Source organism: Protopterus annectens, chromosome 5.part0, assembly GCF_019279795.1.
Source record: "Protopterus annectens isolate FY-2018-M chromosome 5.part0, PAN1.0, whole genome shotgun sequence".
NCBI lineage: Eukaryota > Metazoa > Chordata > Ceratodontiformes > Protopteridae > Protopterus > Protopterus annectens.
Window position 1 is genome coordinate 1,934,205,396 of NC_056735.1, and position 20,890 is coordinate 1,934,226,285.

A 20,890-nucleotide genomic window follows, 5' to 3' on the forward strand; every position below is an offset into this window, starting at 1 on the left:
AATAAATAAGCTTAACAATGATATTATCACATGTAAAAGAATCCTTGCTATAAACATCCTATTAGATACTGCTGACACCATGCTTGAAATTAGAAACCACCCACTGCCCATCAGTATATCTATATATATATATATATATATATATATATATATATATATAATTTTTTTTTTTTAACTTAGACTTTGCCAGCTTGCTAATTTTACATATTGCTAGCATCGTAGTCCTAACTATTATATTTGTTTCTTTTGGGAGGAAAAAGAGAACAACTGCCAAATAAAACTTTATGGCCATCTCACTCAACTAAGGTTGCACTCTCTGAGACACCTGAGGAACCAAAATTAAAATCACTTCTTTAGTGTAACTGTTGTATTTTCTATATTGCATATATATATATATATATATATATATATATATATATATATATATATATATATATATACATACATACATACAATATATATGTGTGTGTGTGTGTGTGTGTGTGTGTGTGTGTGTGTGTGTGTGTGTGTGTGTGTGTGTGTATATCCTGCACCCCCCATACCCACCTACTTAAATATACCAACTCTGAGATCATGCTACAGTGAAAAGAATGGTAATGCTCCTGTTCCACTTACCATTCTCTTCACTGTAGCATGATCTCAGACTTGGGATATTAAAGTAAGTGAAACATTATTTTACTTTTTTTTGGTTCACTTTTGAATTTTGAGATACTAAAATCTTGATGTTTTGAGTTCGGTATCTCAAAACTCGAGATTTTGGTATTTCAAAATTTAAAAGTGGAACTATATATATATATATATATATATATATATATATATATATATATATATATATATATATATATATATATATATATATATATACAGAGACAGAGAGGTCTTCCAGAAAATCTAGAAAAAAAAAAAAACACCCATAGTTGGCTGGAGAATGTTGACCACATAAGCTCCAAAACAGGGAAGTCAACACAGCACTATGCATGCACCGAGAAACAGCTTCGGCACATGCAATCTCAGACTTAAAGTAAAACATTGTTTCCCTTGGGAAAAGTAATATCCCCCTACCCAATGCTGTTGATATCGCTAGCCTGCCAGTCAACTAACTAGTCAACCGGCTGGACTTGACTAGACAACTGCAAATCTTTCCCACATTCAGTATTTTCTTGTATACCCTGGGACTTCTGCACACTGGGCCAGTAATCAAGGAGCCTGAATCCTCACCACTGACACTGGGGAGGGACCTTCAGTTGGAATACAAATGGATCCACTTAGTATTTCCAGATGCAGACCTTTCTGTATCAGGCACAATTTCCCTTAAGAGCACACTGAGAACACACTCAGCCCGGGGTCTGGATTTCTACATCTGTCTCCCTCCAGATCCCCAGTAATACTCACCACTGGTAAAACTGTAGAGTTAAGTCCTCAGCCGATTGCCCAAGCCAAGTCCTCTACCACTCTCTCTATGAAAACAGTGCTTCATGTCCCTGTTCTAAGTAGCTGACACACAAACACTTTGAAATTCAATTTGCACACGCAAACACACACACACACACACACACACACACACACACACATGCGCATACACCAGGGAAAGGCTGGCACAGGTTTACTTTCTATGCCACCTTCTGCCCAGACTATTAGGTAGCTATCACTGTCATCAAGCACTACAATGCCAGCTACCTAAGGCTCTTGCCAGGGTACCCAATTATACTGAGTGAAATTAATATTAATACAAATAGCAGTGTTGACCAAACAACCAGGCTTTCAGGGGTGTCTAGAGTTATCACCAAATAAGTATGTGCAAATACTCTCAACGTTTAAATATTTTCTTAAAAGGACCAGCCACAATGAAAAGTTTAAATATATATAATAAATAATAAAAGAACAGGAAAATGCTAAATATCTATTTACATTAAACACCACAGTTTCATTCACAGGGGATATAAAAAATAAAACTGATGGAAAGTTTCACACAGTTATAGAAAAACAGTATTTCTACTCTTGCTATATTTTCCAGATTAATCTAAAGAAAATTACTGTTCCCTAGTTAAGTTACTTACTAAATAGAACAAGGCAAGATAATGTTGGTAAGTGGGTCTTGTTGTCAGATCCAAGACAGAATACTGAATTCTGAGAGTAATTATAAATTATAAATATTACTTTTGGCTTACAGAATGACATCACACTCATCTGGTCATCTGCCTTTGTTTCCCATGCTAAAACCAACACTAGAAGCTGACAGGATTTTAGCACCTATGTGCTACCATACACACAGATAGAGCTTTGTTCAGATCACCTGGAAACCATAAAACCATAAAACACTTCCCTTCTATCAACACAAGCTACAGGCTATTCTGTACCACACAGATTGCATGTATGGCTCCATTCAAAACTGGGGGATAACATCTTTATGGCTTAACCCATAAAGTAGTTTAATTTCAAATATATTTTTCAAAGTCAGGTGGATTAAGATTAACCTCTACTCTTCCAGAATTTGCTGTTACAATGTATACATTTAAACAGTTACAATAATACATGTACATTTTGTTTCCTTCCAGCAGGCCACAGTTGATATATTTTAACACAAGCAAACCTCACAAATACATTTTCAGCACAAAGATCTGTACAAATCAGTTTGATATGCAAATGACATATAATTATTTACAAAATTCCAGCTAGCTGTTCTGGCATAAGTTATATATCCACTATTCTTCTTCTCCTGGCATGGCTGGCAGTATCTCCCATCATCGCACACCCAAACATATAAGGATAAATTGTCCCCCTCCATTTTTTTTGCCTGTAATATCTGGATAAAACTACCATGTGCACAGTGATATTTGTCTTGCTATAAATTCACACAAAAGTAGCTAAGTGACCCACAATAAAATCACTTTGTTCAAATGTGACTCAGATTAATATACACTATTCACTGCCCACTGAATGTTCATATTATGTCAGTAAATTATAAATATTGTTCTGCCGGTGATATCATTAATATATGGTGTGCTGACAAACATTTAATTTGGAATCTGATTTTGGGCTTATACAATTCATGTAAATTTAGGAAATGTCATATTATACTGGTCTTTTGTCTCAACTGAGCATGATATAGTTAGTTCAGATATAATTGCTGATAATTTTACTTGTAATTTACCTTTTGCCTGTTTTATTGATTTAGATTTGCCCTTGAGCTGGAAGCTATGTCATTATTTGGGTTTAATCTATTGCAGTTCCAAGGACAGTAAATAAGATCCTTAGATCAGAAGAATAAGAACACATTTAGAGGAACGCATACTAAATCTAAGACTGTGTAATCCTAGAAAATTCCTCCCTACTTTGATGTTCAGAAATCTTAGGGATAGCATACATAAGTCACAGAGATGTGTGGAAGTACAACTCTCCCCACATCAGGATATGCAGATGGGAAATGCCCTGTTTGGAAAAGTTTTAAAGATATACCAAAGAGTTTCAGAATTCATTTGTTTTTACTTTTTTTTTAAACAACTTTATTGATTTCAATAATGAAACAAATATTACCATAAAGTATTTACAACAATTTCAAGTTGAGTATGTAAAAACAAATTGAATTAAATAAATGTAACTAAACTATTTACATACACATTCTCAAATGTACAATATATGAGTGTTGGTAGATATCATCAGTTTACTAAGATGACAAATTATTTTTCGAGTAATTCGTAATAACTTATTCCACATATTATAAGAAGATGTATTCCTATTGGATCTAGATTTAATGGTTAATCATTCCAAAAGACTAACTTCAATGAGAAGGTTTTTAAATTCTTAAAATGAGGGAGAAGTGTCAGGTTTCCAGTTTATTGTTATAATTTTCCTAGCTACTGCCAATATAGAGCAAATCACAGGGTATTTAAGTTTCCTGATGCATTCTGGTACTGGTGTATTTAATAAAACCAAAGATTTAGAAACTGTAAAATTATCTGAAAAAAAGGCTTTTAGAAAAATGTTAATGTTTCCCAATACTTTTTTAAGGCCGCACAATCAAAAACATATGTGACCAATCAGTATTTACTTCTTTTTTTGCATCTCCAACAAGTATAATTTACATATATTTCCAAGTAAATAATCTCAGTTTAGTAAATTAAGTGGTCATATTAGCAGATTCTAATATATTTTGTTTATCTAGGTCATTAAGAAGGTAATAGTTACTGGAAATACAATCAGGATAGACATCCGTGTCAGTTTTGATTGCTTTATATATGTGATAATTTATTTTTAGTAGGAGATTTATTTTGTGTGGATAAAATCAAATAGTGTAAAAGTTAAGGTATTGATTTTTTTAATATCGGAGACATTATATCAAATTTATTTAAGAGAAAGTGCCTGCATTCATGAAAGTCCAGCCATAAAAGTGTATCAATTTCAAATTCAACTTTGAGATAATCAATTGATTTCAATTAATCATCTATCATCATCTGGTATCAGTATATTGAATGCTTTTGTTTAAATAGTGACATTTTTGTGTAATCAAAAGAGAAAATAACTCATTGAATGAAAGCTATGGGAAAAAGTAGAAACAGCTAATCCTTATATATGGTAGATTTAAATATATAGTTTCTAAACAATGCTAAGAGAAGTGACATATAATTAGATTTATGTGTATGAAGTGAATGTATAGAAAAATAGTCTTTTAATATCAAAATGAATGAATTCTTCACTAATGTTAATTTTTGAGAGTTAATGTTGATATTTGAGTCACTAGATAATATTTACATTTTTGTTTCCATTTTGCGGTGTATTCTATATCTATAAGAATGAAGATGGATTTAATCACTGAAGAAATTGAATATAATTCCAGATTGTGTAAACTTATACCTCCATTATCCCAATCTCTCATGTGGTAGGATAGTGCAATTCTTGGATTATTTGAAGACCATAAGAATTTTTGGATCATCAAAATGAATTTCTTGATTATTATTCTTTGAGGAGGTAAAGATTGTATAATATAAATTATTATAGTATTATTATTATTATTATTATAAGTATATATAATATAAAATTGATTGTATAATATAAAGTATTTTAGTAAGTAAAATAATTTTTATTATTGAAAGTTTTTCTTCCATGGAAAAGGGATCTTTTTCTATTTATTTTTGAGGCCTTCAATTACAGAAAAACTTATACTATAATTTATCTGAATAATATCTTTGATATTTTAATAATTACTATTCCAAAATATGTCAGCTGTTCAGCTTGTGCTAAATATTTTATGTAAGTATCGTCTAATGTGTATTTGTTCGAACAAATAGGAAGAATTTTTGTTTTGTTAATGTTGAAGGTTAGTCCAGACTTTTTTGGAAAAATGTCCATATTTTTAAAGACTGCAGTAATAGATTAGTTATTTCCCCCTAAAGTTATAAGTATATCATCTACAAACATTTGTAATTTGGAAGAGACGTTGGAATTTTACTTGAAACCTTCAATATCTTTATCCATTCTAATTAGATTTGTCCATTGTTCCATTATTAATGTAAAGAGAAATGAGGATAAAGGGCATCTTTGTTTAGTTCCTTTGATTATTAGTATATTTTGGAGAAATACTTGTACCAATTTTTATCCAACCTTGGCTGTTTTTATATAATTGTTTAATAAGATTTATAAAATTGAGAACTTTAATTCTTCCATTAGTATAAATAAATAATCCCAATTTACTGAATTAAAGGCACAGTTTATATCAAGACTTATTAGTGTTAGGCTTTTATTTAAGTTCTTAACTGATTCAGTCAAGGTAATAGTTCTTTTTATATTATCATATGTGTTTCTGTTTACAATAAAACCTGCCTGGTCATCATCTACTAGGTTTGGAAGAAACATCTTATAATCAATATTTACTAAAGAGATTGTCTATATGAAGAACAATTAGTGTTTTTTTTATTAGATTTCCATATAGGTGATATAAAAGTATATTTCCAAGAAGGAGGGATAGTATGGTTATTCTGAAAGATATTAAAAACATTATGCAATATACTTAATGTAGTTTTAGGTACGATCTTATAGATTTCCAGAATGATGCCATCATTACCTAGTGCTTTATTATGTTTCAGCTTACTAATTTGATTTTGAAGGTCAATAAAAGATATAGATCTATCCATAATGATGACTTGTTTTTCTGTAAGTCTACTTTTATTGTATTTATTAATAAAGGATTTGATCTCTTCTTTAGACTCAGTCTTTCAAGGTATTTGGTTAATATTAAGGAAACATTCTCTGAATTAGAAAATTTTGTAAATCAGAGGCCATCTTTCTTTTTTAGGAGAGAATATCTCATGATTAAACTTAGTAAGTCTTTTGATTTTGTTAGCCAATATATTTAAAGATCTAGGAATGGTAGAGAAGTTTATAAATTTAAATTTCTCTAAACTAATCATGGTTTTATGATTCAAAATCTCCAAATATTTATTGTTTAATGAGATGATTTATTTTTCCTTTTTCCTTTTTATCCTTATCTCCCCTATTATTAATCTTCAAGTTATCTAATTCAAGGTGTATGTCCTGTAATTCTTTATTCCATAGTTTCTTTTTCTTATTATGCCAATTAATGATTTTCCCATATAATACATTTTTAAAGCATTATATATATATATATATATATATATATATATATATATATATATATATATATTTCAGAAATGTCATTTGTAGCATTTAAAGTAATAAAGTTTTGAATTTATGATGAGATGAAATCTTTAGTCTTTTAATTTTGCAATGTGTGGTGGCATCCTTTTAATCTGGATGTTATAATTTGTATTGATAATTAAGTCAAAGATTATAGAATTATGATCTGATAAGGGACACAAAACAACTTTTGTTTTAATTAAGCTATTAGTCAATTTATTGGAAATTAAGACTGTCAATTCTAGAATAAGTTTTGTGTCTATGTGAATTAAAGGTAAAAAATAATGAGTTTGGTTCCACAAAATTGTTGACATCTTTTAAAAGATATAGATCTATAAATTCCTTTAACAATTTAGCTGGTACTGAAATCCTGCTTTTACCTTTAGTATTAGTGTATTTGTCATTTAAGATACAGTTAAAGTTGCCTGGTATTATAATTTTACCTTTAGACAAATGAACAATCTGGTTTAAATGTTGTTTTGCTGCATTCACCCCAATCCCAGGTAACCAGTAAATGTTTACAAGTGTAAATATTTTGTTATTCAATTCAATAGTTGCCGAGCAAAACATGCCTTTGTCATCTTTATAAACTTCTATTATCTTGGGAAGAGGTATTGTGTCACTCAATAAAATAGCTACTTCTCTTTTCTTTTGAGAGTGTTCTGAGCTTGATAATACAGTATATGATTTATCATTAAGTTTGTTTATGTCATCAGATATTAAATGTGTTTCTTGTAGCAATATTAAATGTGATTTATGAAGTTTAAGATATTTTAGTAAACTTACTCTCTTACACAGGTTATTTAAATCATTAATATTGATTGAAATACCTTTTAACATAAACATTTGAAATTGTATCTATGTGTTAGATTTAAGTTGACCATTAACAATTTCTTCAAAAAGATTATAGGAGGAATGCCATCAATAATATTATGTCTAGTAAGAAACAATAAATCAAGTGATGACCCATATATTATATTTTTTCATACAAAAAAATAGTGAACAGCTGTAAAGATATCAACAAACAATGAAAATGTAAATATATAAAATTGAATTCAACCAAACCCTTTCTGGAGTTTGTAGCTCCAATTTGAGTAGCATTTACCACTCAAATTACCCACCTAACTAAGAGCAACAGCTAATCAGCTACTGTCAACAAGGTGACAATGTTGAATATATTTGTAGATGATTAATAAAATTCTCATAAACTATTATATTATGTTAAGCACAAGTAGCAATAATCTCTATACTGAACAAACATAAAGAAGAATATCAGTCAACAGAATAATGTCCAAAAATAGATATGTATAATAGAAATCATAAAACCTTTGTTTTATAATATAGATATTTTTCTTATGCTCTGTTAATATTTCAAAAGGAATATCGATTTTAAATATTCAGGATTTATCATGAAGTAAACTTCTTCAAGATTCTATTAAAAAACATTACAATTAGTAAGTTATTAATGCAGAAAGAAAATAGTATAGTCAATTTATGAAATTAAATACTTAACATATGTACATATATCAAATCCTCTTTTCATTCACACCCCCATGTCCCCTCTAGTTCATAAAATCAATGTGTTTATAAAAATAACTTATACATTTAAATATAGCTTTTGTATATATGACACATCTGTATATAAACTTTTAAGCATAAATAAGGCTATGGTCTGTGCATGCAACAATATAAGTGAGTGAATTATATCTTTATACATATAGCAAGCCAATGGGGCTGCAATATCTTTTAGCTACTCAATTTTATCATGCACAAAAGAAATAATAACTTCAGGTTACATGTTTACATATAAGGGTGATGTTCTGGTGTAATGTATAACAATTAAAATATCTAGAGTATCTTATACAATAGCTTGGATAGTTTGAAGGCTAAAGTAAATAATATTGTTGCTTGAATATGTTAAAAAGTCATATTAATAAATAAGCCATTATTCCTGATCACATTATAACTTAAAACAACTTCAACCTTATATTCTTCATAGTAATGTTAAATTAACTTCTTTAACCCCACTTTAAAAGTTTTAAAGAGGTCAGTATATACTACAAACCTTAATACTCATTGTACATTCTGTCTTTCACTTGAAAATGCACTCTATAATGTTTATGCATGCAAGGGTTAGATAATGGTAAACAAGATCAAAGTGATAAATAAATCCAAATTTTACGACCAAGCATACTATCATTATCAAAAAATTCAAAGTCTAAAGTGTAATTGTAACATATCAATACAATTCTATTATGGTAAGATCTTATAGAAAATGAGTGTATGCTCACAAGTTATAAAGCTAGACAACAAAATGAAATACTTTGCCCAAAACACTTATTATAAGTCAGGAGAAATCACATTGTAAATGTACTTCCTCTTTTTAATTGAATTAACCTGACTTTACTCTTTGTGAACATTTCAAATAATTATGCTTTACAATGTCACAATGTCCATCACATCTCCCCCATTTTTATTCATTTAATTTATGTAGCATTGAAACATTCTGTTTTTTCTGTAGTGATCTCATGGCTTGGTTCAAAGTTTACAGAAGCCGGATCACTTAGTGATGATGCCTGTACATGTCACCCAGCATCTTGAAGTCTCGAAAGAAGGTTTCCCATACCCAACATAGAGAAAACAGCAAGTTGCAACAGTTTTGGCAGGAAAATGTATGTAATAATGACAAAATTCTGCACTAATATGTCTCGAGCACAAAGTGAAGTTCGGAGAATGTTGAGCCAAGGTAAAATGTTTGTTCCAAAAAAATGCACACCTAGTTTCTCAGACTGCCAGATTTCTCATCAAATCACTATACAACATATATAATCAATAACCCAGATGCTGGGTTAGTCTGAAAAACACACAGATAGTAAACAAACACCCCTAGACATATCAGTATGTCAAAAATAAAGCTTGGAAATGTGGAGAGGAACAAAAATGCACATTCAAGAATAAAAACTAACTGGCCACAAATACAGCCAGACCACCCATGACACGCACACTGTTACAAGCTAGATCAATGATCTGGCTGTAGGAGCAGACTGAGAAAAGAACCTAACACGAACAAACATTTCAAATATCATATTAATCTCATGTTATATAATAAAATAAACCAATTCCCCAAGTGCAGAGCATAGTTAATTATATAGTAGCATAGTATAGCAGAGCAGATTTAATTATATGGCAGCATTACGTTAAAACAAACTCTACTGAGGTTTTTTTTTTTTTGTTATTTACTTTTTATAAACCATAAATTCAACTTCTTATAAGTAAGTAGAGAGGAAAAAAGGAAAAAAGGAAAACAATTGATGTTTCAGAAAAAGTTCTATGTGCTGAGCTGAGTATAATAAGAGGGAACAAGTAGATATTCATCTTTATATTTTCTTTTGATCTGAGGATTTCCAGGAACCATTCTCTGCTATTCTTTTCAAACTAGCATTAGCCCATTCCATTTCTTATGTTCTGTCAAGTATTTTTTTTTTTTAGATCTGATAAATGTCAGAGCAGCATCCAAGTTTTCAAATATTTTTGGTCCATCTTGTAGGAGAATTTTCAGTCTGGCTGGGAATAACAAGTGAGTTTTTATTTGAATGTTTTAATTCCTTAATTAAAGGCAAAAAAAAAAAGCTTTCTTTTAGATATGACCAATGGTGAGAAATCATTATCAAAGCGAATGGTGTTGTCTTTTACTTTAATGGGACCCTTTGCAAAGGCTGTTTTGAGAATCATTTCTTTGTCATGGGAAGGAGAAAATCTCACAATCACAGATTTTGTTGAATTGTATTTACTGTTCTTAGATGATACTAGTGATCTGTGGGCTCTTTCGATGCTATAAGATAAACCTTCAGGATTATCAAGAACTTCTTGCAGCCAAGATGTCAGGAATCTTTCCAAGTTATTATGTTCTATGTTGTCTGGCAAACCAAATATTCTGATATTATTTCTACAGGACCTGTTTTCTAGGTCATCCACTTTTGATTGAAGTAATGTATTCTGTTTTAGTAAGAATTCTATGTTATTTTCCCCTTCTTGTAGTCTGCTGCCCATGTCATGGAGAGCAAGTTAAGTCCCAGAAATTTGTTTGTTTTGTTGCTGAAGGTCTTCATGTAAAGTTTCCATTTGTTGAGAGCATTTTTCTTTAGAATTGTCTAATTTCAAGTCCATTTTATCAGTTATCATAGACAATTCCTGGATGTTAGACAGCAGAGATTGCAGCTCCTTTTTTAGGTTGGGAGTATGGTCAGGGCCTGTGAGAATATTGCAGTGTTCGGTGTTTGCATGGAGTTTTTTAATGGGGGATCATGCAATGATAAGCACTGTTAATGTTATGCCTTTGTTTTTTGTTTTCACTTCATCCAGGATTATTGTGCCAAGACTTTGGGGGAGGGGTGAGAATTTTGCAGAATGTGCTGATATCTTAATGCATGCTAATGTAAACACTGTTCTGCTATCTAGGTTTATAGTACTGTTTAAATATGCCTGATGTTATGCCTTGTTCTGCAGTTGCTTTTGGCTGTTTGAATTATGCAATTTGGAGGTTGATGGGGCCTGTACATTGTTTAAAATGCCTAATGTTGGGAGGGTAGTTAGTGTCTTTGAGAATGTTGCAGAAGGTACAGATGTTTGGATGCATACTAATGCAAGCCTTGTGAGACTCCTAATGTAACTGGGAGTAGAGGGAAGTTAGATCCTGGAGCCATTTTATTGGCTGTTTATTACCTGTTAGATAGCTTTGGAGCCAGTTGAGGGCTAGGCAGATGAGATTAAGGTTGGCGAGAGTAGTAGTTACTTTTTATTGTGTTGAAAGTTTCAGAGTGTGGTTAGGGCCTGTAAGAATATTGCAGTGTTCAATGTTTGCCTGAATTTTTTTTAATGTGGGTTCACGTACTATATAAGCACATTGTTAATGTTAGCCCTTTGTTTTTTGTTTTCGCTTCATCCAGAATTATTGTACCAAGACATTGGGGGGGGGTGAGAATTCCACAGAATGTACTGATATCTTAATGCATGCTAATGCAAACACTGTTCTAATGCCTAAGTTTATAATAATGTTTTAAACTATCCCTGATGTTATGCCTTGTTCTGCAGGTTGATGAGTCCTGCGAGAATGTGTCCAGATGTTTTTGGTTTTTGGTCTGCTCTCACTCACAAAATGATTGCATAGCACAAGGTGGGGGGCTGAAGCTACTAGCAAAAATGGGTTTCATGTTTCATATCCTCCATATAATACATGGTCCTTTCCCTGACTTTATGCTTTTGTCCACAGGTCCTGTGCTAAGGAGGGTGGGGTTGTGGAAATGTCTTCCAATGTGTGGCATTACTACATCCCTCACAAATAAGATTTTGTAGCAAATCTATGATTTTACTCCTTTGTTCAACCAATGATTTTGGTTTGTTCAAGTGTGCCAAGAGATTGAGAGGTAGTGGGCAGGTGTAGTCTTTTTTTGCTCCGCAACCTTTCTCTTGCCTCAAAGTTTGGCGTGTTCCCCTTCAAACTTGTGCTTGTCCTAGTCATTTATTCTTTCAGACTTTAGTCTGTTCTAGAGAGCTTATAATATCAATATGTTAACATTGTTTGGGGCCTCTTCACATGTTTGGGGCAATGAAAGGGGAAGAATTGTATAGAAAAAGCTGAGGTTCACCTCCAGTGTTACGTATTTAACATAAAACTGTAACTTGGGCCTTTCTCATTACTTTTTGAGCCTACTGCTTAGTTATTCTTCAGTCTTTCTTCCTGCAGTGCAATAGTGATTGATGTCAGTCAATGCAAGTCATAATGCAATATGTATTTTGTAATGCAATTCAAGTGTGCCTATTGCCTAGGTTAGTTTTTAACTATAGGTTACTATTACTCAGCAGTTCTTTGGCCTACGGTATGATACTGCATACTGTATAGCTTGTTTATGAACAGTGGTCAGTATTAGGTTGCTCATTCTTTTGTGCCTGCAGTCATATTAATTTGACTTTGGAACCTAATCCATTTTTCAGGTTTATATGGCTGCACTGCAGTTTTTTTGCCTACTGGTCCTTGTTTCTCTTCACTTCTGCCTACAGTGTAATACCATCCTTAGAATGTGTTTAGAATGCTAACATTTATCATTATACAGTCTAGGTAGGTCAAAGAAAGTTGCATAACATGTACCTGAAATGTAGTGCTTTTTATTAACAGTATGACAAAAGGACCCAATATCTGTATGTGTAGTAATTCTGCTTTACTTCCATTCCTAGTTAGAGACGAAGCATACATATTTGTCAGGAACAGCAACAAGAAAGCTTCAGCAGCAGAGGAATGAGGATGCAAAGAGACAGGGTTCCATTTTGAAATTTTTCTGTGGGTCATCAGAGAGGGGAGATTCAGGAAAAAGTCTGCTTTCAGGACAACACAATGGATCCACATTACAGTCTGCCCACTGTGAGGCCAGCATCTTTCCAATAGAAAGTGACCACTCTCTTGCGGCTACACCACAGGCTACCTCCTGTGAAACTACAGCCATTACCATGGGGGGAAGCATGTCTGCAAATGTAGATTCAACTGTAGAGGTGTTGCTTGGATCACCAGAGTTTGATACAGAAGGAACCCTTACTTCCATAGTGACAGTTGTGGCCTATGCCTTGCAGGGAGTGTCAGGTTGAGGTTCTAGGAACTTGGCTAGACTTGATAAGGGATGAGTTTAGGGTAACTGCCATTCAGCATGGACCTGTGCAGTGGTGTTGCCACAGTTCCCAGTCAATGAGGAGAAAAGAAGATTTACATCGGAGAACTATTTCCATGTACTGCCTAATGAGGAGATAGCAAAACACACTTGACTAACATAGTCAGTCTCAGAGGATGCACTGTTTTGCTTTGCATGCAAATTGTTTGGACATTCGAACCATCTTCTCAGGTCAGGTTCAAAGCTTTACACAGCCATGACCGAGCACCAGAGCATATGGCATGCATGCTGAAGTGGAAGGAACTGGGCAATAGAGTAAAGAGTAGGCAGGCAATGGGCAATAAGAGACAAGCAATGGTTGCAAAGGAGATAACTCACTGGTGTGGTGTGTTAGAATGCATTATTGCTATTGTCCAATACTTGGCGGAATGGAACATGGCATTACGTGGTACAAGTGATGTGCTGCACTCCTATGGCAATGGCAGTTTTTTAGACCAAGTGTAACTTTTGTCACAGTATTGTTCTGTCATGGTAGAAAATTTGCATCATATTAGGAATAAGTCACTTTCACTATCTTGGGAAAGATATACAGAATGAAATTATCCAGCTGATTGCAAGTGCTATTTAAAGGACCATTGTAAGGAAGGTAAAGTAATCTAAATATTTTTCCATGATTCTTGATTGCACACCAGACATTAACAATCAAGAGTAAAGGACTGTAGTAGTTAGGTATGTGGCTATTTCAAGGACTACAGCCATAGCTGAGGAACGCTTTCTGGAATTTGTGCCTGTGAATGATACAAATGGGGCAGGACTTACAGAAGCACTTCTTCAGACTCTAGAAAAATCATCAGCTGGACATTAACGATTGTCAAGGACAAGGATACAAGAATGGCAGCAACATCAAGGGGAAATGAGATGGACTGCAGGCCCAAATAAAACAGATGAATTCAAGGACTTTTTATCTGCCATGTGCATGCCTCTTAACTGTCCAGATTTTCACAAAATGTCCAGATTTTTTGCTCATATGTTTGGTCGATCCCTCATACAATCTGTGGTTTTCTCACAAATTATTGGGATGATCTGAGGATTGAAGTCACTAAATAATGGCATGCATTTGAATTTCAGACTTCTAATCCTTCAGAAAACATATGTTAAAACAAACCCCGTTACTCTAACAACGTTTTAAGTTTTAAGAGCAGTATTTAAAATATGTCCCTATTTTTGGGCCTTTGTCCCCTCAATTTGTTGGGCTTTGTCCAGATTTCTTGCACAAAGAGGTTGAAAGGTATGGCCAAGTGCCTGCCATAATTTAAATCTCATAGTTAGTGATGGAGCCCATTCATCACTACAGACAGAGTCATTCTTTGGATGTCTGCAGAACATTTATGTACTCTGTTCAGCATCAATGAGCCAATGGCAGATTTTGAAACAGCACACAAATGTCACTGTGAAACCACTGTCAGAGACTCACTGGAAATGCAGGATAGACTATGTCAATGCAGTAAGGTTTCAGTTGATGGGAGCTGTTGAAGAAGTGCAGGAGATAGGTGAAGCAGTACGTACAAGTGATGCTGCAACATATCAATAAGCAAGGGGACTGTGCTCGGAACTTATGTCATACCAATTCATTGTATGTTTAGTGGTTTGGTATGTAAGCAAAATTCTGCAGACTCCATCAGTTGATATTTCGACATTTGTCAAAGTGCTGGCATCAACTATTAACCTGCTGAATAATTAGAGAGAGACAGGATTTCAACATGCCATGGGTAAAACCTCCAAGATAGCAGAAGAACTGGATGTTGGCACTACATTTCAAGAAAAGAGGCAGAGGAAAGTAAAGCAGTTATTTTACTATGGAGGAAAAGATGAGATTGTACAGGATCCCATGGTAAAACTATGTGTAGTATTCTTCAATGTGCTGCTGGACACAACAATCCAATCATTTACTGACCGGTTTGAGCAGCTTTCAGAGTTTGATAAGGCGTTTGGATTTTTATCAGATATTAAAGCCTTGAGTGATGTTGCAGAAGACACGTTGTTCCAACACTGCAAGGCTCTGAAAGAACAACTGACTGACAGGATAAAGGGCCACCGTTATATTGATGACTCTGACCTTGAATACGAACTGAAAAGCTTTTCTCGAATGATTGATCATAAATCATCACCACTGACTGTGTTAGATTTCCTCATTCGCCACCACTTGCAAGACATAAATATAAATACTTATGTTTCACTGCACATTTATTTGACTGCACCTGTTACAGTGGCTACTGCAGAACACAGCTTTTCTAAGCCAAAACTCATAAAGATATACATGCATTCATCAATGAGTCAGGAGAGACTTTCAGGCTTAGCTGTGCTTTCAATTGAGCATGAAGTGGGACAAAGTGTATGACATGGCATCCTCATTGAAGACTTTGTCTGGAAGAAAATTTATAAGATCCCAGTAAAATTCTAGGTATGTGCTCATATTTCTTTTCCAGTAATCTTTTATAATGCTGTCAAGCAGTAAATTTCAGGGAGCACCTTAGTGTGGCTTGCATTGTATAGTGTGTATTTGCTGTAATTTTTTTTTTGCTTACTCCAACAGGTAAGACCAAGTAGCTCAATGAGGATTAAATTAGCAGGATGTTAGGCAAAGGCAGCTAGGAGTGGCAGGACTCATCAGAATTATCTGGACTTGTCGGGAGCGGCAGGACTCGATATGAGGCTAGGACAATTGGGAGTGGCAGGACTCATTGTGAGGCTAGGACAGTTGGGAATGGCAGGACTCGTGATAATAAGACAGTTGGGAGTGGCAGGACTCATCGTGAGGCTAGGACAGAAGCACAGGAAGAACAGACAAGTGGCAGCAGTCATGACACTCTTTATCTTTTTCTCTCTGAGTTTGAGTCTGCCTATGTCAGACTCAGTAATCCCCATTGCACTTTGCTCGGGTTTGAGTCTGCCTCAGGCTCAGTAATCCCCATGGCTCTCTCGTGTGTTTCTTTGAGTTTCAGTCTGTCTGCCTCAGGATCAGTAATCCCCATTGCACTCTCTGTGTTTGGGTTTGAGTCATCTGTCTCAGTCTCAGTAATCCCCATGCCTTTCTCTTGGGTTTGTTTGGGTTAGATCTTGCCTCAGGATCTGTAATCTCTATGGCTTTCCCTTGTATGTCTTGTGTGTCTGTAGTCTTTTCTGTGTCTATCCCATAGCTGTGTTGTGTGTGTGTCTGCAGTGTGACGGTTCTCCATGTCAGTAATTGCCTTGAGTGATGTCAGTTTATCTAATGCTGCTTGTTTCAGTCTTCTGTATTGCTGTCATCGTCTTATGTTTGGGAGTGGTGTCTCAGTTCTGTTTTGTGGTAGTGCTGACTTAATCTTGTGTGGGTTTATGTTCGGTCTTGCAATAGATATTTCCTGGTCTTGTCTCTGTACTGTGGTTGTGGGTGCCCCTGTCCTGTGTCTGTGTTGGTGTTAATGTTCAGTCTTACTGTAGCGCAGTCTTTATCATGTGTGGGTGTCTGTCCTGTATACAAGAGTCTGTCTATCTGTCTGTCTTGTCTCTGTTCAGTCTTGTTATAATGCTGTCTTTATCATGTGTGGGTGTCTGTCCTTTCTGCAAGAGTCTCTGGCTTGGTATGCTTCAGTCCTATGTGAGGGAGTCTGTGTGGGTGTCTGTGTTCAGCTTTGCTGTATTGCTGTTATTCTCTTGTCTGAGCTGTGTGTGGAAGTCAGTGTCAGTTTTTTTGTGTGTGACTCAGTGTGGGTATCTTTCTCTTTGTGTATCTCTGTGGGATTGGCTATCTTGATGCAGTACAGAGGCTTGTCTTAATGTAACAACATTGCTAGTAAATGCCAGTCAGTGTGGGTGTCTTTGTGGGGTAGTCAGTGTGTGTGTCTTTGTGGGGGAGTCAGTGTGGGTGTCTTTGTGTACCTCTGTGGGATTGGCAACCTTGATGCAGAACAGTGGCTTGTCATAATGTAACATTGCTACTAAATGCCAGTCATAGCTCGCAATCTCATGGCACAAAAAATCTGGACAAAGCCACAGACAATGGGGTTATAACCCCAAAGATTTGGGCAAATTTTAAATATTACTCTTATATTACTTATATTACTCTTATAAACTGAAAAAAAGTTGCTTGAATAAAATGTGTTAACATGCATGTTCTGAAGGATATGAAGTTCAATAAATTAAAATACCTGTCATTTAATGAATTCAGGCATCAATAATTTGCCATAAAAAATCCAGAAAACTACAAATTTTGAGGAACAGACCAAAATGAGTTACATCTGGACATTTTGTGAAAATCTGGGCAGGTGAAGAGTATGCAGTCAGTGTCTGCACCTGTGAGTGACTACCTTGCTGTGGTGCAAGGTTTGTCCATAGTGTAACATCGGTACTAAATGCCAGTCAGTGTGTGTGTCTGCACCTGTGAGTGACTACCTTGCTGTGGTGCAAGGGTTTGTCCATAGTGTAACATCGGTACTAAATGCCAGTCAGTGTGTACGTGCACCTGTGAGTGACTACCTTGCTGTGGTGCAAGGTTTGTCCATAGTGTAACATTGGTACTAAATGCCAGTCAGTGTGTGTGTCTGCACCTGTGAGTGACTACCTTGCTGTGGTGCAAGGTTTGTCCATAGTGTAACATCGGTACTAAATGCCAGTCAGTGTGTGTGCAACTGAGTGGCAACCTTGCTGTGGTACAGGGATTTCATAATGTAACATTAGTACTAAATGCCAGTCAGTGTGTTCATGTACCTGTGAGTCGGTACCTTGCTGTGGTACAGGGATTTCATAATGTAACATTAGTACTAAATGCCAGTCAGTGTGTTCATGTACCTGTGAGTAGCTACCTTGCTGTTGTACAGGGATTTCATAATGTAACATTAGTACTAAATGCCAGTCAGTGTGTTCATGTACCTGTGAGTCGGTACCTTGCTGTGGTACAGGGATTTCATAATGTAACATTAGTACTAAATGCCAGTCAGTGTGTATGTGCACCTGTGAGTGACTACCTTGCTGTGGTACAGGGATTTCATAATGTAACATTAGTACTAAATGCCAGTCAGTGTGTTCATGTACCTGTGAGTCGGTACCTTGCTGTGGTACAGGGATTTCATAATGTAACATTAGTACTAAATGCCAGTCAGTGTGTGCATGTACCTGTGAGTCGGTACCTTGCTGTTGTACAGGGATTTGTCATAATGTAACATTGGTACTAAATGCCAGTCAGTGTGTACGTGCACCTGTGAGTGACTACCTTGCTGTGGTACAGGGATTTGTCATAATGTAACATTGGTGCTAAATGCCAGTCAGTGTGTGTGTGTGCACCTGAGTGGCTACCTTGCTGTGGTACATTGGCTTGTCCATAATGTAACATTGGTACTAAATGCCAGTCAGTGTGTGTGCAGCTGAGTGGCAACCTTGCTGTGGTACAGGGATTTCATAATGTATTTCATAATGTAACATTGGTACTAAATGCCAGTCAGTGTGTGTGTGTGCACCTGTGAGTTGTTACTTTGCTGTGAAACAGGCATTTGTCATAATATAACATTGGTACTAAATGCCAGTCAGTGTGTGTACCTGTGAGTAGCTACCTTGCTGTAGTATAGGGGTTTATTGTAATGTAACATTGGTACTAAATGCCAGTCTGTACCTTGGCACATCAATTCTTAATGATCTGAATGTAGTGACACTTTAGTGGTTAAATGGTGGATGACCTTGACAGGGAAGGGGGTGCGACGGCAATGTGGTCACACTTGATATTCTCGTGAATAGGGCCCCCAACTTGCTAGCACTGGCCCTGCACTGGATGAAGAAATGGACAAAGCAATCTTCCAAGACATCTATGGAAGAGGCTTTCTGTTTTTGTAGTAGTTAGCCTGTAAAAGTTACAGCGTGAATGGTACATGTGATTAAGAACAGTGTTATACAGCAACAATTATATAGTAGTTGTAATCTTTCTATAATAATAGTAGAGTTTAACAAGTGAACCAAATTTTGTATTTCAGTTTTTGTTTTCATATGTTATATGATATCCATGTTCCCCCATCTTTATGCTTTTTAATTTGATAAAAAAACAATCTATATAACATCTGTAGAATTTAACACAATGCGAGATGTTCATTATGTTAAAAACATACCTGGCGTTCCTTGTAGATACTAACAACATATATGTTTATAGCAGGAGGTGTTCTCATTGCAATTCAATGCAGTTTATAAATAAAATATGAAATAATGCATACTACATAAAACAAATTGCATTGGGTACTGTACTTTTTTTGGGATCAGCTAATGCTTCTATGAAAATATTTAAGTGGAGTAAGTACTTAAAACTTATTGGTCATCTTTAAACCTCTCATTATGTATTTTAGTAGCAAGCATACCTCTCAACCTCTTAGAGCAAAAAATCTGGACAAAGCCTAAAATGATGGGGGGTCAAATAGGGACAGATTTTAAATATTGCTCTTACAAACTTAGAAAGTTTATAGAATATTTTGCATTAGCATAAATTTTCTGAAGGATATGGAGTCTTAAACTGAAATGTTTGTCATTATTTAATGACTTTAATCCTCAACTATTTGCCAAAAAAGTACAGATTTTAGGAGGAACACACCAGAAATATGAGGCAAGAATCTGGACATTCTACGAAAATCTGTACAGTCGAGAGGTATGGACTAGCAAGGGATGAATGTAAAAGTAAAAATATATACTTTAGAATTTGTTATTAACACCTGCAAAAGAAATTGCTTCACATCCTAACTATGTTATCGAGTTGTTCTAATAAAAAAAAAAAATGCTACCCACAATTATACATGGTGTCTTTGGAATTTTACCTTCTATAAACTATTGGCAATTCTATCAGATTAAATTATTAAATTAATCTGAGAGTCATAAAAAATACAAGGCAGCTGAGCAAGTGGCCATTTAATCCTGCCCTCAGGCCTTATCTTTCATTTTCAAGGAGACGTAGGTCAGACATGCTAGGGGGAGATTTGAGAATACTCATCCAATTATCTAACTAAATTTTAAACAAAGATAGTGAGTCGCATTGCTTGTTCTGGAGTGGAAGTACGCTGCCAATAAGAGGTAGTCATTACATAATGAATCTGTCTCTCCACAGTGATTTGTTTATTTGCTGAAGCAGATGCATATTTTGGTCCTAGTATTCATAGTAGTGTTTGAAGATAAAAGAGATTAGTGACTGCCAGATCCCTAATGGCCTGAACAGCAAAGCACAGATAATCCTTAAGGATAGTTTAGGTCACTGAACACAGGGTCTGAGCCTGCATGGCCTCATGGAGCTCAGATATTTTATGCCCATTATCTTTTTTGTAAAGAACTTCTGAGATCTCTCCAATCACCTAATACATCTTCCAAGACACATCCAAAGTGGACATTGTATTCTATGAAAGGCTGGATCACTGCAAAATTTAGAAAGATAAGGACTTCCTTGACTCTAGCAAACATATCATTTGCAATCAGTTGTACCGGATAGCAGGATGTCCTAAACACTGTTGTAACACAAAGATCAAAGGCAAGGGAACTATCTACCCACATTCCAAAGTCTCTCTTGACATCTTCATCTTGGAGTG